This window comes from Panulirus ornatus, chromosome 47 (genome assembly GCF_036320965.1).
Source record: "Panulirus ornatus isolate Po-2019 chromosome 47, ASM3632096v1, whole genome shotgun sequence".
NCBI lineage: Eukaryota > Metazoa > Arthropoda > Malacostraca > Decapoda > Palinuridae > Panulirus > Panulirus ornatus.
This window is the reverse complement of record NC_092270.1, coordinates 9,600,822-9,616,047: the sequence shown is the minus strand read 5'-3', so window position 1 is coordinate 9,616,047 and position 15,226 is coordinate 9,600,822. Positions and strand designations below refer to the sequence as shown.

The 15,226-nt window shown below is 38.3% G+C and overlaps 1 protein-coding gene across 1 annotated transcript in view; it reads left to right on the top strand.

Annotated features, from left to right (window-relative positions):
• The first annotated feature begins 1,304 nt into the window (after window positions 1-1,304).
• LOC139763536 (low-density lipoprotein receptor-related protein 2-like) overlaps window positions 1,305-15,226 on the top strand; it is an 88,862-nt gene continuing 74,940 nt past the window's right edge. Inside the window, exon 1 of the mRNA XM_071689729.1 lies at window positions 1,305-1,325. The gene's annotated coding sequence lies outside the window, so the exon portion shown is untranslated. The remainder of the gene's footprint in view (window positions 1,326-15,226) is intronic.

Sequence of the window (15,226 nt, the reverse complement as noted above, 5' to 3'; positions counted from 1 at the left end):
GTGGTGCTTAGATGGAAGGAGTGAAAATGATTGGGGGATATACAAGAGAAAGCAGCAGGTGGTCAAGAGTAAAGTGTAGGTGTTGAAAAAGAAGGCAAAAGAGAGTTGGTTGGGGTGAGTGAGTATCAGTAAACTTTAGAAAGAAAATGATTATTTGTAAGGAGGTTCATAATGTACAAAAATCAAGAGGACAAATAGGAGCATCATTAGAGGGGTGAAAACGGGTAGTCATGAAGTAAGGAGGAGACTTATTGAGTATTTTGAAGGATTGTTGAATGTGTTTGATGATAGGGTGGTAGATGGAGGGTGTTTGGAGATGGGAGGATGGGGTGAAAAAGATTTTGAGTGTTTGGGGCTTGAACAGACATGAGGGAGAAAGGCATGCATGAGATACGTGAATGTGGACCACTATACAAGGGTTTACTTATCTGCTTTATTACAGAATTACTTTGCTGCCAGTAAGTGAAAGGTCTGTTATGGTACTTCCATATATATGTTTGGATATATTATTTAACTAAGTATTAATACATCTATTCTATCTATCTCTGATGCCTGATCCCACCTGCAACTCCCTCAAGGTGCTGGCCACAGCAGTAGAGTCTCCATAACTAGTGAACCCCAGTGTCGTTTCTTAGCCTTTAGTGCCCCATCCTTAACAGGCTACTGGCAGAGGGCAACTCTCACGAAAAGCATGAAATAAAAGATTCACTACAATTAATGAAGAAATGGTTGAAACATTATTTCAAAAGATTGGCATCATCCTATGTACTTCGAGCTGATTGGCTTCTAGCATTAATTTGCATAACTAAGGTTCAGATCACACATTAGTTAAGATTCATGTATTCATGCTTCTTTCTTTTATTTGATAGGAAAAGTTTTTTCAATTGCAAAATGCAATTATCCATGACCCCTTAAGTAATGCAAATTAGTAATGCAACCTAGCATGCTTGAGGGGCAGGAGCTGTGCATGTTTACACAAGTCCAGTAGAGAAAAGCAGTTTTGACGTGGAAGGATTTTTTTTTATATCTCCATGCACGTTTAATGTATTCATGTACTGATTTATCTTTCAGGGTACAATTTATACCATGAATATTGGGGGTGGTAATCGATCAACCTACCTGGACTTGGGAATTGTTGGCTCTCCTTACACCATGGCTTGGGATTGGGTCGGACAGAATATGTACATTGGAAACCGTGTAGCCAACAACATAGAAGTTCTTAAACTAGATGGCAAGAATAAATACCAGAGTGTGATCTTAGATAATAATGGGAATGCCACTGGTGTAGGCAGACCCAAGTCTATGTGTCTTGATCCTGTGGATGGGTAAGTGCTGTTATATTTAGTGGATATTTAACTTTATGGATGATTGCTTTCTGAAAAAAATATTATTTATTAGTGCTGTTCCTTATTTCTGATAACTACATCATCAGTAGAGTGTATGTGAATGATTACTTTATTGATATGTCAGTAGCAGAGGCTTGTGAATTTTAGTAAACTGCTTTTCTGAGTGTGATGATAAGCCAAGAATCTAACTTGAAAGTCCTGTTGAGTTGTGTGGCAACATGACATAACCAGAGATGAGATTGCCAGAATTATTCTGTTTGTGTGCAGTGGAGTTTCTCACTGATGACCCCTAGACCTTTGATGTGTGTTTCCCTGTAGTCTCTCCCTGTTTGGCCTCATTATGATGTCATCAGTATTTTGATTTTTAAGTTGTACAGGTCATCTAAAATGAGACTTCTTAGATTGGACAAAAGCAATTTTTTCTTTATAGAAAATAGGTAGATTAATCATAAGAAAAGAAAACCCCCTGAAATAGTATACTTTCTGCTCTGTAGATATAACAGTGTTTTGAATGGCCCATATTCAGTTTGTGAGTGGGTGGGGGTGGCAGTATACAAATTTCTTTTTTTTTTTTTCCAAGCATCATTTTGCATATACTGTATATACACCTTAGCTGAACACAATTTATGGTTTCTTTCCATGTATGATTTCACTTTGTATATTGAGAACACTACACACATTACTTACATATTTACCCAGGCAGAATTTTATCATTTGCTTGAATAGATGAACAGCTAGCATTACCAAACGCCACTCACTTGTGGTTATGCTGCAAGATTAAGTTCACCTTTAGCAAGGTTGTGTGATTAGAGTACAATTTCATGGAATAATTTCTCAATCCAGAGGAGTCCATCCTTTCCTTGCTGCCAAATGTAGTAATGCCTTCAAGTTGAGGAAACCTCTAGAGAAGGGGTTATTGTTATCATTTTTTATTATATTATACTTTGTCGCTGTCTCCCACATTAGCAAGGTAGCGCAAGGAAACAGGCAAAAGAATGGCCCAACCCACCCACACACGTGTATATACATACACATCCACACACGCACATATACATACCTATACATCTCAACGTATACATATATATACACACTCAGACATATACATATATACACATGTACATAATTCATACTGTCTGCCCTTATTCATTCCCGTCGCCACCCCACAACACATGAAATGCCAACTCCTTCCCCCACAGGTGCACGAGGTAGCGCTAGGAAAAGACAACAAAGGCCACATTCGTTCACACTCAGTCTCTAGCTGTCATGTATAATGCACCAAAACCACAGCTCCCTTTCCACATCCAGTCCTCACAAAACTTTCCATGGTTTGCCCCAGACGCTTCACATGCCCTGGTTCAATCCATTGACAGCACGTCGACCCTGGTATACCACATTCTTTCAATTCACTCTATTCCTTGCACGCCTTTCACCCTCCATCATGTTCAGGCCCCGATCACTCAAAATCTCTTTCACTTCATCTTTCCACCTCCAATTTGGTCTCCCACTTCTCCTCATTCCCTCCACCTCTGACACACATATCCTCTTTGTCAATCTTTCCTCACTCATTCTCTCCATGTGACCAAACCATTTCAAAACACCCTCTTCTGCTCTCAACCACACTCTTTGTATTACCACACATCTCTCTAACCCTTTCATTACTTACTTGATCAAACCACCTCACTCCACATATTGTCCTCAAGCATCTCATTTCCTGCACATCCACCCTCCGCACAACTCTATTTATAGCCCATGCCTTGCAACCATTTAACATTGTTGGAACCACTATTCCTTCAAACATGCCCATTTTTGCTTTCCAAGATAACGTTCTTGACTTCCACACATTTTTCAAGACTCCCAGAACTTTCGCCCCCTCCCCCACCCTATGATTCACTTCTGCTTCCATGGTTCCATCCGCTGCCAAATCCACTCCCAGATACCTAAAACACTTCACTTCCTCCATTTTCTCTCCATTCAAACTTACCTCCCAGTTGACTTGTCCCTCAGCCCTACTGTACCTAATAACCTTGCTCTTATTCACATTTACTCTCAGCTTTCTTCTTTCACACACTTTGCCAAACTTGTTTTTTTTGGGTTTTTTGTTTTTGTTATTATTATTATTGTTATTATTATTATTATATAATCCTAGGGGCTGCAGTACTTCCAATAGTACAAAATGATGGCCTCCTTTGGAGTGAGAAGTTCCTTGGTGAGACTATTTCCTGGCCTCCTTTGGAGTGAGAAGTTCCTTGGTGAGACTGTATTTCCTTTCATTAACAGTGAAACAGCTTTGCCAAAGGTGACTCTTCACCAGTGGTGTCACCACAAGTAAGCAGAGTTTGTTGATGACTGGAGAAGGGATCCTGTGATTAGTTGTTTCCTGTCCTGGGAGTTCCCTTTATTTTTATGAATCTCCTTCAGCACTCGGGAAGCAAGCCATTTTCACCTCAGGAACCACAGGTCATAAAGTGTTGTGATGTGCGTAAGTGCGTAAAGTGTAGGGCAATTGAATGATAAGTGCTCAGTGTCTTCTTTATGGTAGTTGCATCATGGGGTTGAAAAGTCTTGGGATTTGTTGAATTGGTGTTTGTAGTGATGGGTTACATTCAGATCATAAAGGGTGAGTGTGACTCATGTTTGTCAGGGGAGTTTAGTTTCTGATGGATGTATGTCTAATGGGTTAAAGTTTAGAAATGAGTTAGGAGGTTGGATGTTCAGTTAGGTTAGTTCAATGTGTACGTAATTTCTTGGTGTTACATATGTTGGAGATTTGGTGGATCTGTGAGTTGAAGCTACTGAAGTGTGAAACAGCATTAAACCTTTTATTTCTTCTTTGGGATTGGTGGTCAGTTGTAGAGTGATTTTGGAGGGATGAGTCTAGTGCTATAGAATATAATGAAAAGGAATGAATTAATTATTTTCCTATCACCGCAGGTATAAGCAGTGATACTAAAGTAATTGTTCCTTCTTTTTCTATGACTACATTTTCAGTATTGGGTGTTTTACTTGGGGAGAAAGAATGGAAGTTTACATAAACATCATGAAACATCAGGCATGCAATTCCTTCATGAAAGTCACGTGGAATTATTGTCATTTAAATGATTTCACGATTTCACAAAATTTATGGCTAATGGAATTCTTGAAGGCCAGTTTAAAGCTATAACCTAGACAAAACTGTAATACTGTTGCTTATCTCACTAACAATTATAGAGTTTTTGATTTAGAAAAAGAAAAGAAATATTCCCTTTAGCAAGAGCAGTGAGGGGGTTGATATTTACAAGGAGATGGTTTGATGGATTGGAGGAAGCCGTAGGGTTTTAGGGCAAGAACATTCAGGAGGGCAAGAGCTGTGTGTTGGATAGAAGAGTTGTAATATTGCAGTATATGGAGGTAATATTCTGCTAAAGGGGTGAACTAGGATATGTGAAGCAGTCAAGGTGAAGCATGGTTTATTCTGTAGAGTTTGGCTGTGGAAGATAGTCTATAGTTTCTTTACAACACACATGGAAGCTAGAGACTGGATGTTTGTAAGCAAGCCATTTGTTTATTCCTGATGCTACATTGCAGTTTAAAGCTATATTCTGCTAATGGGCTGAACCAGGACATGTGAGACAGTCAAGATAAAACATTGTTCAGTCTGTGGAGCTGGGTGTGGATGGTAGTTTTTGGCTTCTGTGCATCATATATGGCAACTAGAACCTGGATATAAGAAAATAAAGCCATTTGTTTATTTCTGATGCTGCCCTGCAAAGACATATAAAAGAGCTTTGAACAGAAACACAGATAGTTTGCCATCAGCTTTAAAGAAGTGGTTTCTTAGTTCAGAAGTCATTACTGAGCCTAGATGAAGTGAGCTGAGGATATACTTGTGTCTTCTTTTGTATCTTCTTCAGTTTACTTCATTTAGACAGGTACTATGTGTTGTAGTTGGGTGGTGCTATTTACAAGGTAGCTTTACATCTGTTCACCTTTTAGATTTTGCTTTTGTAAACAGGAAATAGCAAAGGTTAGATGTTCATATAGGTTCAGCATAAATCGATTCATTGTATAATAGTTTTCTAGTCATTTTCCCGTATTTTTGTTCATGCCAAATTATAGATGGAACCTTTAAACATATCCTTGATTAACTCTCTCAAGACTTGAAAGTAATTCTTACCCGTTGAATGCCTGATTTTTTTTTATTAAATGAAATCATTATGTTTTAAATGTATGCATGCTATGAATTATGCTTTTATGTATTAACATGTTATTTGGTGTTGCAGATTTTTGTACTGGCTGGATGATGGTGGTGTTGGTGTTCCTGCTAAGGTTGGTAAAGTTGGAATGGATGGTACAAATCCAGTCATCTTATACAACTTCTCAAATATTCGACCTGAATTCATCACAATTGACATAGAAGCCAAGGAGTTATACTGGTCAACCAGCAATAATGATGTGACTGTTATTGATTTTTGCATGTCTTATACTGTTAAAAGAATACAGTGTCCTCTAAATACAAGAAGGCAAACTTGATCTTAGAGTTGGACACTTTTGCCAAGATTTTATTGTTGCATTATACTTATGGAGATGATGTAATAACCAGTCATCATATTTATCAGTACAGCCTAGGAAGTTTTTACAGTGGTGAGTTGAAATGTCTAACATACTGGTTAGATAAGTTTTAGAAGAGTTTAACTTAGGATTTATATAAAACCATGGGGTATGTGAAAATATGTGCCTCTGACAGATGATGAAGATTTAGGCTCATTTTCCAAGATACCAGTGAGTGCTGTTTTCTGTAGTAATCAGATAAGCAGGCACATTTTCCTGTAATTTGTTTAGTTCTGGTAACTAAGAAAAAGTTATGCTGCACAGTGGAAAGTAACTTGAATCTCACCCTGTATTTGCATGCTGCCAGGAGATGAAGTTGTAAAAGCAGAGGTAAATAACACTCTTTATTGTCTTTTTTTTTCCTGTGAGTATATGCAGAAGTACAATTAGATTTTTCTAAGTTTTTTCTGCTCTACTACTTTAATGCAACAGCTTTTCTGAATGTGTATCTGATTTCAGATAATGACCAGTGATGTGTATGGAAACAATATCAGGACAATCCTTACAGAAGCTAATAATATAGCAAATCCCAGAGCTCTCGCTGTCTATGAAAGCCGTAAGTGTGGACTTGTTCTGTTTGAAGTCTATCATATCTTAGAAGTTATTCTCTAAGTTTAATAACACTAGCAGTTGCTGTTTCTAACATGAAGTAATACATTCATGAGGACTGTTTTCCTATTGGTCGTCTTCCAATTATATGATAATTTTTCAGACTTCTAGCTAGTTTGGTTTTCTGGCATACACTCTGTGGCATTAACCATTCAGATGATTGAATTAAAAGATTTAAGGATCTGCCAATAAGTATTGACAGATCACTTATTCTCATGCATATGCACAGCTTGATCAAAACCAGTACCTATTTGCTTGCAGTTTATTCTTCTTGTATTCCTACACCGAGTACGTCAAGTTTAAAAGGTTATACCTTTCAGATGAAAGTGTAAGAGATGGGATACAGAAAGTGTAAAACTCTCTCCCTATATTACACAAATTGGGAGTCACATATACTTGTTACCTTGACATACCGAAACCACAGCTCCCTGTCCTCATCCAGGACTCACAGACCTTTCCATAGATTACCCCAGATGCTTCACATGCCCTGGTTCATTCCATTGACAGCATGTCCACCCCAGTATACCACTTCTTTCCACTTCACTCTGTTCCTTGCAAACCTCTAACCCTCCTGTATTTTCAGGCCCCGATCACTCAAAATCTTTTTTGCTCCATCCTTCCACCTCCAGTTTGGTTTCCCGCTTCCCCTTGTCCCTCCACCTCTGATGCATACATCCTCTTTGTCAATCTTTCCTCTCTCATTCTCTCCATATGTCCAAACCATTTCAACACACCCTCTTCTGCTTTCTCAACCACACTCTTTATTTCCACACATCTCTCTTACCCTTTCATTACTTACTTGATCAAACCACCTCACACCACATATTGTCCTCAAACATCTCATATCCAGTACATACAATCCTATCTATAGCCCATGCCTTGCAGCCATATAACATTGTTGGAACCACTATTCCTTCAAACATACCCATTTTTGCTCTCTTAGATAATGTTCTCTCCTTCCACACATTCTTCATCGCTTCCAGTACCGTTGCCTCCTCCCCCACCCTGTGACTCATTTCCGCTTCCATGCTTCCTTTCACTGCTAAGTCCACTCCCAGATATCTAAAACGCTTCACTTCCTCCACTTTTTCTCCACTCAAACTTACTTCCCAATTAACTTGTCCTTCAACCCTACTGAACTTAATAACCTTGCTATCATTCACATTGACTCTCACTTTCAACTTTCTCCTTTGGCACACTTCCAAACTCAGTCACCTACCTCTGCAGTTTCTCACACAAATCAGCCACACAAATCAGCTAACAACAACTGACTCACTTTCCAGGCCTGCTCATCCACAAGAGACTGCATACTTGCCCCTCTCTCCAAAACTCTTGCATTTACCTCCCTAACCACCCCATACATAAACAACCATGAGAACATCACACACCCCTGCAGCAAACCGCCAGTCACTGGGAACTAATCACTCTCCTCTCTTCCTACACATCCTTGGTGAAAACCTTTCACTAGCAACTTACCTCCCACACCATATACTCTTAAAACATTCCACAAAACATCTCTATCACCCCTATCATATGTCTTCTCCTGCTACAAACAAATCCATCTGTTTTTCTAAATATTTCTCACATACATTCTTCAAAGCTAACACCTGATCCACACATCCTCTACTACTTCTGAAACCACACTGCTCTTTCCCAATCTGATGCTCTGTACATGCCTTGACCCTCTCAATCAATATCCTTCCATATAATTTCCTGGGAATACTCAACAAACTTATGCCTCTGTAGTTTGGACACTCACCTTTATCCTCTTTGCCTTTGTACAATGGCACTATGCATGCATTCCATCAATCCTCAGGGACTTCACCATGGTCCATACATACATTGAATATCCATACCAATCAGTCAACAACACAGTCACACCCTTTTATAAATAATCCACTGCAATACCATCCAAACCTCCCACCTTGCTGGATTTCATCTTCCGCAAGCTTTCACTACCTCTTCTCTTATCATTAAACCATTCTTCCTGACCCTCCCACCTCACACAGTACCCTGACCAAAACACCCTATATCTGCCACTCTATCATCAAATGCATTCAACAGACCTTCAAAATATGCACTCCATCTCCTTTTCACTTCATCAGTACCTGTTATTACCTCTCCACTTGCCCCCTTCTGATGTTCTTATTTGTTTTCTTGTCTTACGGACATTATTTACCTCCTTCCAAAACATATTTTTTATGTATACTTAATTGCTGTCTCTTGCATTAGCAAGGTAGCACAAGGAAACAGACAAAAGAATGGCCCGACCCACCCACATACCATGTATATACATAAACGCCCACACATGCACATATACATACCCATACATTTCATTGTATACACACATATACATATATACACATGTATATATTCATACTTGCTGCCTTTATCCATTCCCATCGCCACCCAGCCACACATGGAACAGCACCCCCCTCCCCCGCACGTGCGCAAGGTAGTGCTAGGAAAAGACAACACAGGCCACATTCATTCACGCAGTCTCTAGCTGTCATGTGTAATGCACCGAAACTACAACTCCCTTTCCACTTCCAGGCCCCACAAAACTTTCCATGGTTTACCCCCAAACACTTTACTTGCCTGGTTCAATCCATTAACAGCACGTCGACCCCGGTATACCACATCGTTCCAGTTCACTCTATTCCTTGCATGCCTTTCACCCTCCTGTATATTCAAGCCCTGATTGCTCAAAATCTTTTTCACTCCTTTCTTCCACCTCCAATTTGGTTTCCTACTTCTCTTATCCCTGGGGATAGGGGAGAAAGAATACTTCCCACGTATTCCCTGCGTGTTGTAGAAGGCAACTAAAAGGGGAGGGAGCGGGGGGCTGGAAATCCTCTCCTCTCATTTTTTTTTTCCAAAAGAAGGAACAGAGAAGGGGCCAGGTGAGGATATTCCCTCAAAGGCCCAGTTCTCTGTTCTTAACGCTACCTCGCTAACGCGGGAAATGGCGAATAGTTTGAAAAAAAAAAAAAAAAAAAAAAAACTTCTCTTTCCCTCCACCTCTGACACATATATCCTCTTTGTCAATCTTTCCTCACTCATTCTCTCCATGTAACCAAACCATTTCAGTACACCCTCTTCTGCTCTCTCAACCACACAAACATCTTTTTATTCTACCTAAAATTTAATGATACTCTCTCACCCCAACTCACATTTGCCATCTTTTTCAACCCTTGCACCTTTCTCTTGACCTCCTGCCACATCCTTTTATACATCTCCCAGTCATTTGCACTACTTTCCTGCAAGTATTGTCCAAATGCCTCTTTCTCTTTCACTAACAACCTACTTCTTCATCCCATCACTCACTACCCTTTCTAATCTACCCACTTCCCACCTTTCTCATGCCACATTTATCTTTTGCACCAGCCATCACTGCTTCCCTAAATACATCCCATTCCTCACCCACTCCCCTCATGTCATTTGCTCTCACATTTTACCATTCTGATATATGATATATAATATGTAATATATGATATTACATTTTGAAGCTTTGTAATAAGGACAATAAATATCATGATTTATGTTTAAGCATGAAGCCCTCAATTATTCTAAATATGATATCTTTCTTTTCAGGTCTGTATTATCTTGACCCCTTACATGAAAAAGTAGAACGTGTAGACCTCCCTGATGGTGGGAATCCACTAGTGTTGCTGGATAATGAGATGAATTTGAAAACAATTAAGGTGTTCCAGAAGCGGCCAGGTGAGATGAGAGACATAAGTAAGTGTTCTACACCTCAGATTGTCATGTGCACCACTCAAATCAACCATTGCCATTGATGCTTCTTTTTTCTCCATTTGACATGTGAACCACCAAACTGATGCCAACAGAACTTCTAGGAGGCTGTATTGGACAAAAGTCAGCACATGAATTACACCAACAGCTACTGGATAGCTGGTTACCAGGCTGAGTTAGATAGTTTGAGAACTAGTCAGTCAGTTGGATATGCCTAACCTCATAGCTTGTTCCTTGGTACCGATTTATATCTTGAGATTAGCAAACAGATTCCTTATTTGGAGGCTGTCGTCCTCTGTAGTGGAAAATTATTTTGTGGTTTATAGGATTTACCCAAGAGGTGCTTTTAGTTTGGTTTAGACTGCATGAAAGTACATGGGAAGACAAATGAAAGTTTAAAGTTGATATGTATTGTTTGTGGAACTAGGTGATAAGTGCAACCTTTCATCTTTGCCTGAGGTTTCTTATTTTCAGCTGAAAGTGACCCTCTTTGATTCAGATTAACTTTAGCTCAGTATTTCAGTGATTCAACAGTTTTTACATTCATGGCAAGGAAAGAATAGTGGTTACCAAGCTATATCTCAACATTTGAACATATGCAACCCATAGTATACTTAGTTAACGAAACCTTGAGATTTTCAGCTTGTCTCTGGGTACTAACATTAGCATGCTTTGGCACAGGTTCTTAAACACCTTTAATAGTTTACCTCCTCACCCATTACATCTTCTCATGAGTGTAAAACTCCCTTTTTGTAACAAACATATTTTGTCTGTATGTCTCCTGAGGCAAAAAAGGGGTCTGAAAACATTCCTTCATTTATATTGTCACATTCTGAAGCTGAGTAAGGATTTTTCTTTGAAGAATTACAATGATGTGTCTGTATGTACCTGGTTGAAGGGGAAGGTGCCTTTCTCTTAACCAGCCTCTCTTGTACTTCTCCCTTGCATTTATACCCCTTCCTTACAGATGCTGTCCATAGATTTTCCTTTTCTTTTCCACTTGCGATATAACTTCCTCTTTCCACCTCTTTATGCCCTTTCTTATATGGCCACTCCCACCTTCAGTATATTTTACTCTAGACCTCTTTAGTAAAGCACTGCCTTCTGTGTACTTTCCATCTCATGCAGTCTCTTTCATTTACTGTCACTTTGTGGCATTCTTCACTCAATCTGTGGTATTTCTACACTGAGGCCTTTTTCTTAAGGAGGCTCAAAGATGCCTTGTAATAGGTAAGATTTTAATTAGAAATTGAAGTAAAGGGAAAACATGTGTATGGCAGTCACATTCTCTCTAGAATGCTGGAATTAATCCTCTAAAGGGAAAGGCTTTTTCAGTGGTAAGATTTGTGCAGAATTTAACCACTCCCTGAATTGCTAATGTGAAACCGAAGGACCCATTTAAGGGGTTCCTGCAGCTTCATGGCTGTATTCCATACAGGAACATGAAAATGATGATCTCATGCAAGAACATCCTCAGCCTTCCCAAAGGCAACTTCACACTTACAGTGTAACCACTTGCAGGTGACTCCAGTGTTAGCTGTTCTGTGAAGGAAACTGTCCTTTATGTTTAAAATGCTGCTTTTTAGTAGTTTGTTTTCCCAGTTAAGAAGATTGCTTTTGGTAAAGGAAAGACATGTTTCTCTTTTGACAAAATGCAAATTTCCAGTTTGTCATAAATCTTCCTGTTTCTTTTGGTGATTCTTAACCATTTTGATAGCAAGTGATATACTGAAGGGTTCATGAATGCTAGGTTGGGTGGAATCTGTCTTGTGATAATTGACTCATCCTGGTACTGTGCAATTCAGTTTATGATGGGTCCTTTTCTTGTTTAAAGTATTTGTGGAAAACTGACATCATGTACTGCTTTATAGATATATTAGAGGCACTAGTTTGGTTGTTCACATATCACAATGAAGAAACAAGTTTATCCTTTGTGGGATTTATTTTCTTTAAACTACCTATGATTTTCATACCAGATTATGAATGATGTCTTTTATTTTTGACACTTGTTTGCTTGAGTTTAATGACTCTCATTAATATGGAAAACCTTTGAAAAGATTAAGAACTGGAGAATCACTTTATTGACTTTGTTTTAGTATGTGAATCCATTTTGATGAATGCATGATAGTTCTTTGCTTATGATTGCACTTTTTTTTTACAGTTCATAGTAAGGGGCATTCAGTCTGTCCAAAAATTCTTTAAATCTCCCATTTTCATAGGATGGCTTCATCCAGATGTAAATTACACCCTTCCAACTCAGCCTTGCTATGAACTAGACCTTTTATATCATGATTTTTCATTGTTAAGAAATATACCTATCGGGAGTATAGTACCTGATGTGTTTTTACTTTAAAAGTTTGATATTTACTTAACATTGAATACCCTTAAATGCAGTAAAACTTTAAACCTTGTACACACCACTGGCTTTTTCTCATGAAAATTTTCAAAAATGATTTTGCAAATAAAAGCATACTTAGAGCATAGATGGTTTCATAGAAAGATGTATTATGGCACTCTGTTCAAATAGAAGGATCATATCAAATACAGTTGGTGGCTGTGTTGTGGCAGTATAGTTTCAGTCTGTTGAAGATGACTGAATTTGATCTAAATATGGCTGCAGAAACTTTCGTCGCTGTAACTCGTTTACATATGACACCCAGAAATGCCTAGTCACTGAGAACAGTATTTATTATTTCTTAAGTGGTGTTAAAAGTATATTTTTTCAATATTTGATAGAAAAAGTGACAACTGCAATTTCTATATAAATCATTATAATACCATGGCAAAGTTATTTGATTTGATTCCAGTATCAACATAGGACAGTGACATTTGATTTAATTCTTACTCTGTTACATTCAGTAATTAGATTTTAGATTGGCAAGTAAGGCTTCCAGTTATATTAATGAGAGTCAGCTTCAGCAATATAATTTCAGCATGAGGATTGCATGTAACAAAGCAACCTCAACTGTCAGTAATGCAGTGCACCTGCCATGTATTACATTGCACCTATGCTTTTAATTCTCTAGATTTTTATCATTTCGCACAGTGGCTTCTCAGTTTATCAATGCTTGATTTGGGGAAGTGGCATTCCTTTTATACTTAGTGGTGAAAAAGGCTTTTTGTACTAATATTTAAGATAAATAATGTTGACGCCTGATTGTGATAAGCAGTATAAGGCATAAAAGATTGGGTGTTACCAAGGTGTTGCATTATTCCAACTACAGGCACCCGTCTCCAGATTCTAGAATTTTCTGTTGGGTGGGGGTCATCTGCTCTGGCATGTACAGATGATGTAAATGAAGTATGAAATATATACAAAAAGGAGTAAGCTACTTACCGAAGTATTGTTGTTGTTTCCTCTTGTGATGCAGAGACTGTAGGATGAATCCCCATGAAATACATTTGAGGATCAGGAAGTGTCTGACAGGATTGTATAAGCAGGGGTAGATAAACCAATGCCTGTGTAAGTGAGGGTGTAGGTTCTTTATGATTTTCACCATGCTTAGTAATTTCCCTGAATGTCAAGCAGTTTCTTTTTTCCCCATAAGCTTTGGCTTTTCTTCAAGGGTTTCTTGAGTTTGATTACATTTTTATGGTCAGTGAAGTGGGTAAAAATCTAAGGGCAGGTATAAATTGAGACTGTAGATATTTCATTGACTTGCCATGACTTATGAATAGTGGCTACAGCATGCTGGTAATTAGTCTGAAGCATAAAAGAACCTAATGTAACTTTTGACTTTCTGGTTATATTTTACTTGAATGGTAAATTTTAGTGCAGCTTTCAGCAATTTTAGGTTGAAAGTGTTCACGAGTAACCAGAAAAAGTCCAGGTATGGGGAATTTCTCCTAGTTGATGAAGTGTTTCCTAGAATAGCCAGTTTCTGAAACTTTCTAGTTGGGGTCAATGGATTTAAGGGATCATCTACCTTTAGACGTAAACATACTTGTAAAAGAATTTGTTTTACAGCAAGCTCCCTCGCCTTTTTTTTTTTTTAAGTACTGGAATGCCCTTCTGCAGCCGGTAGATTTTCATTGGTTGCCTTGTAATATTGTATTTCTATTACATGAAGTCACTGAGTCTGCTGGCTCTGCCATAAAACCTCATAGCTTCCATAAGGACAGAATTTTTAGCCACTGACATTTTTTGATATTTCACTATAGGTCTGCATTGTGCTACATGTAGAAATCCCCAGAATAAAACAGATTAATGAATGTAAATTAGATAGAAAACACAACATGATTTTCTCATAGTAAAGAATTGATCCCTCCATTTCTTTGAATGTCTATTGCTGAAACTGAGTGTGATTATGTTGAAAATTTCCATGTATCATACATCCTTAACCCTTAATCTGCTCCCTTCATCTTCTTATGACCCTTGTAGGACTTTTTCCATCCCCACACAAAATTTAAAGCTTCCTATCTTTATTTAAGATTCCATTGATGTTTGCTCTCACCAATTATTGATAAATATCACCAGGAATCCACCACCACAGCTGGGAAAAAATCACTCATCTAGGTCACCCACAGAACATCAGAGAGAATATTTATATCATCCAGGCATTATGCCAGGTGTACATATGGTTACTTTGGATCTAATGTTTCGTAGTCTTTTCTGCAGGATAATGATGATGCTTTGTATAAGGTATACCCTTCCTTCTTAAGTTTACTGACATCTTTCCAATTATTATTCCAAAATATAAACATGTCTTTAAGTTCCCTGTCATTTTCTTATTCTTATCAACCCAGTAAACTTTTTTCCTGTACAGTAATTTTCAGTTGTACATATTTTATCACAGTAGTCTTGAGTCCGTGATAGGGTGAAAGAACTTGTTTAGGGTATTTGTTTGTTTATCATGTGATTTTTATGACAGTATGATAACTTCAGATGGTATGTTTTTATCGAGCCTCACCTAGCGAGTTTTCTCACT